Raw genomic sequence first — 4,427 nt, forward strand, 5'->3', positions numbered from 1 at the left:
ACTTTGGACTTCCTCTCTGAGTATCATTGGCTCTTGTTCATATGGTATCTCTTGAAATGGTTGAACATTAACCATTTCCTTTTGGTACATAATTGATGATTATATGTTGATTCGTTAGACTCACCAACTGTCTCCTGTGGGTGTAGAGAATGGAAGTATGTACACTGTTCTCATTTGCCACTCATGCACCTCAGTGTAGGGTAGGGTTGGCTGCTGTCATTGATCAGAAGGTAAGAGTTTGTATTGGTTCTTGCCAGTGGGTGGTTATGTGGGTAAGGTGGTTAGGCTGTATGGGCAAGCATGGTGTGAAAAACAAAGCCCCTCCTCCCCACATATACACAAGAAAACAATGCTGAATAAAACAAGGAGCCAACAATGAAAAGAACAACAACAACAACAAAAGGCTACAACTCAAAGGAATATAACTATAAAGACCAGAAAAAGGGACAGGGAAGTGAAGACGTAATGTGTGTGGGGGGTGGGGGTGGGGGTGGGGGAGCAGTTAGAAAAAAAACAGGAAGAAGACAAAAAGAGAAGTAAAGGAAAAAAGGGGAAATGAGATACATGGAAAAATAAAAGTGAAAATAGGATTTTTAAAACGCAAGGGAATAGAAGGAGAAAGAATGAAAACAAGCCACAAAAACCAAGATGTTGGACCCGGAGAGGAGACAATCCTGGGGGGTTGCCATCTCAAGCTGAGGATCTCATGAGGTGAGTAAGGGAGGGATGTGACAGCAGAGTTCCTGGCCCTAGCTGGAATCACACCTGCATTATCTGCTCAGTAATCTGGAGGTCCTTGCTAAAGCTGGTTTCAATGCCAGGATCACAGGGCAGGTGACTGGTTAAATGCTAGTCTAATTGCTCTGTAGGACTGGAGCCCAGTTTACCTAAATCCAGGCACCAAAGTGGTACAGCAAACCCCTAATCCCAACCACGTGGCTCTGAACTACCCAAGGGCAGAGTCTGCACTAGCATGGATGAGGGTGAGAGTTGGCCATCCCTCTGGTCACCAGGGAAGTGTGAGAAAAAAAAGGAATTGCACCTTTTCTGTTGTTTCTGTGAATCTGCTTTGCCAGGCCACCTGTTGCCAAAGCTGCTTACAAGACTCCTCCGTGTCAGACTAGTCAGTGTCCCTGCTCTGTAATCTTTGAAGTTCAAAGCACCCAAATTTTCATCTGTGTCTATTAAATTTGATCTCTCATGTCTTAGTTCTAGAGAGTCCATGTAGTGCCTACTTTAATTTTAAGGTCTGGGGACCACACTTATCTAAAACTTAAGTCTGTTGTTAAGTGCCTTCAAGTCAATTTTGACTCACAGCAACCCTGTATAGAGTTTCCAAGGAGCGGCTGGTGAATTTGAATCGCCAAATGGTTCAAGTTGGTTGAAACCAACATTGCAGTCCAGTGCATTATCCCTCAGTACCACACCAGGACTCTTAGTCTGAGACAGCCACAATTCTTCAAGACGCCAAAGGGATGACTGATTTCAGCGATGGTAAACCCAAAGACAAGCTTATGGTTCTGAATGAGTCACAAAATGAAACAAGTACATTAAGAGTTTACCTGATCCTCCAGCATTTGCTTACAAGATCTATTTATTCCATTTACGGAAAAAATCAATAGGTTGAAGGAAGGACCATAAGTGAGATAATATTATGTCAACTATTGTGAAGGAGCAAGAGAGGCTGTTCCAGGATGAAATAGGATAAACACGGGTCAATCATGGGCCCTTAGGCACAATTAGGGAGACTTGGAAGTGTGATGCTGGGGAGCTGTTGGCTAGAGCAAATGTTCATTACAAAATGGTGGCCTCCAGGTTACAAAGGAACTGTATTCCAATAAATACAAATGTGAAAAAAAAAAGAAGTGGTTTCACTATTGATGTTATTTTAATTCTATCATTGTTGTCAGCTGCCATCAAGTCAAGTTGCCCACAGTGACCTGTAGAGGGTTTCCTTGAAGCATCTGGTATGTTTGAACTGCTGCAGACCTGACCTGTGGTCCAAACTGACGTTCTGGTCCAGTGCTTATCTTAGGGTGTCACACCAGGACCCCAGTGATTCTTCCATAATCACACATACACATTTTGCCCACTACTTCACCTCAAGTCAAAGTTCATTTAGTCATTGCGTTCTTTTCTGATTTGCATCTATATAAAGGCATTTCAACCTTTTTAAATGTAAAATGAAATATAAATCTCCAATATCATATATAAACACTCCATATATTATTAAGAGTAACTGTTGGGGGCAATAATATGTCTGTGTGGTACAAAGCTCAAACACTGCTAAAGAGTGTACATTAAACACTGGCACTTCCTCATCTAGCACCTCGTTTCTTCTTCCCAGGCGATTAATTCAAAAAATGATGTACACCAGAGATGGAGGCAGAGATGAGGACATGGAGAAATAGAGCGGCTGAGGACTCTAAACTCATGGAAAGAGAAAGGCTATGTGCTGGTGGCCAGAAGGCAGGCTTGCACAATGTGCCCTTCAGTTGTTTAAATGATTATATATTCCTGAGTGTTTTTGTGTGGTGGTTACGTGCCATGGAGTTGGTTTCGACTCATAGTGACCCTGTACAGGGGTTTTCAAGGCTGTGAATCTTTACAGGAGCAGAAAACCTCATCTTTCTCCTGCAGAACAGCTGATAGTTTTGATCTGCAGACCTTGAGGTTAGCAGCTCAATTGTACATTTAAAAAAACAAAGAGGGAATAGAGAAGAAAAAAAACTATGTATTTGACTTTTCTAAAAGTTGATTAACATAAATTCTACAGCCAAAGTGCAGATAATTTTTTACTCACCCTTGTATACTGAGATTATTTTCAACTGCATTAATATCTGAACTGCTGACCTTGCAGTTAGCAGTCCAGTGCTTATCCTACAGTGCCACCAGGGCTTATGTACATATTTTTAAAGTATATGTAAGGTGGAGGGTCAGAGAAAAAGAGGAAGACGCCCAGCAAGATGGATTGGCCAAGTGGCAGCATCAATGGGCTCAAGTGTGGCAACAGTAGTGAGGTTAGCCCAGGGCCGGACAGTGTTTCACTCTGTTGTGTATAGGGTTACTATGAGTCAGTACCGACACCATGGCATCTAAGAAAAACAACAAATGTGTTAATTTAGAAATGCCCTTTCTCATATCTTTTATGAATGAAATAATTTTATTTCATTCTAATGCTAATCTTTAGCATCTGTTTTTTTTTAAGGTTTTTATTGTGAATTGAGTGAGAGTTTACAGGGCATAACATCAGTTTTACATTCAACAAATCACATACCTTGACTCATTACACTGATTATAATCCCCTCCATGTACCATCAGTTAACAGCATTTTTCTCTATCCACTTCAGCTTTTTGAAAAACACATAAACAAAAAACCCACTCAGGCATATATATTAATTTACATCTCCAAAGGGCACATTCTGCAAGTCTGCTCCTGGCCACCAGCTCTTAGTCCTTATCTTCTTAGTCCATGAATCTAGAGTCCTAAGCCACTCCACCTCTCCATGCCCCCATCTCTGGCGCTGCTTCTCTGGATAATGTCGCGCACTCTGCTTGTGCGTTCCTCTCTTGATGGTCCTAGGGTCCTCTGTTTCTGGACTATAAGATTAATCACTCCCCTTTTTTTTGTTACAAAACCTCCACCTTTACAATTGTGACAGTCGTGACTAGTCATGATAACAGTTAATCACTATTGAATCTTACGAATCTTATCCCCATTTCTTTTCACCAGACCCATCTAGACAAGATGAAAGCTATTCAGTGGGAACTCTTTCTTTCCCCCCATACTCTTAAACTAAACTCCCTCTTGAAACCTTGTGAGCCAGTCACTTCGTGCCTTTATTGCCCCCTCATTTTAGGTAGACAATGTCTAAGTTGCCCATCCCTATCTACCCTGTATACAGAGCAGATAGCATTAAAACTTGATTTGAAGACTCTTTCCCTCTCTGTTGGTATTTAGAGTAACTACCACTCTGAGTACAGGTCAGGTTCATCATGAAGTTACATCATCTGTCACTGTAGCTGTTCCAGTCTACTTGTCCTTTCTAGTGGGAATGTCTCACCTCATAAAATTGTGGATGGGACTCAGGATTCCACCTAAGGTCCTATACTCTGTAAAGGCTTTACATGAGGCCTATGTCACTGGGAAAGTTGTAGAACCCCTTTTAAGTATTCCAATCAGTTATAGGCTGAAGGCGGGCTTACAAGTTTTCTCTATTCATGTTTCCCAACATTCCTTTCTATCCCACCCAAGTGTCTGTTTTACAATAGTAGGTAAGGAGAAACTAATATTCATAAGGCAGTCAAGGATTTTACTATTATTTACCCTCTTCGAGCTATACCTAGATCCCTGTATCCCAGAGCCCTGTTGTTCCAAGGTTGAGTATGCATCACTATTTACCTCTGTCCCTCTAGGCCATGCAAAC

The sequence above is a fragment of the Chrysochloris asiatica genome, unplaced genomic scaffold (assembly GCF_000296735.1).
Source record: "Chrysochloris asiatica unplaced genomic scaffold, ChrAsi1.0 scaffold00124, whole genome shotgun sequence".
Classification (NCBI taxonomy): Eukaryota; Metazoa; Chordata; class Mammalia; order Afrosoricida; family Chrysochloridae; genus Chrysochloris; species Chrysochloris asiatica.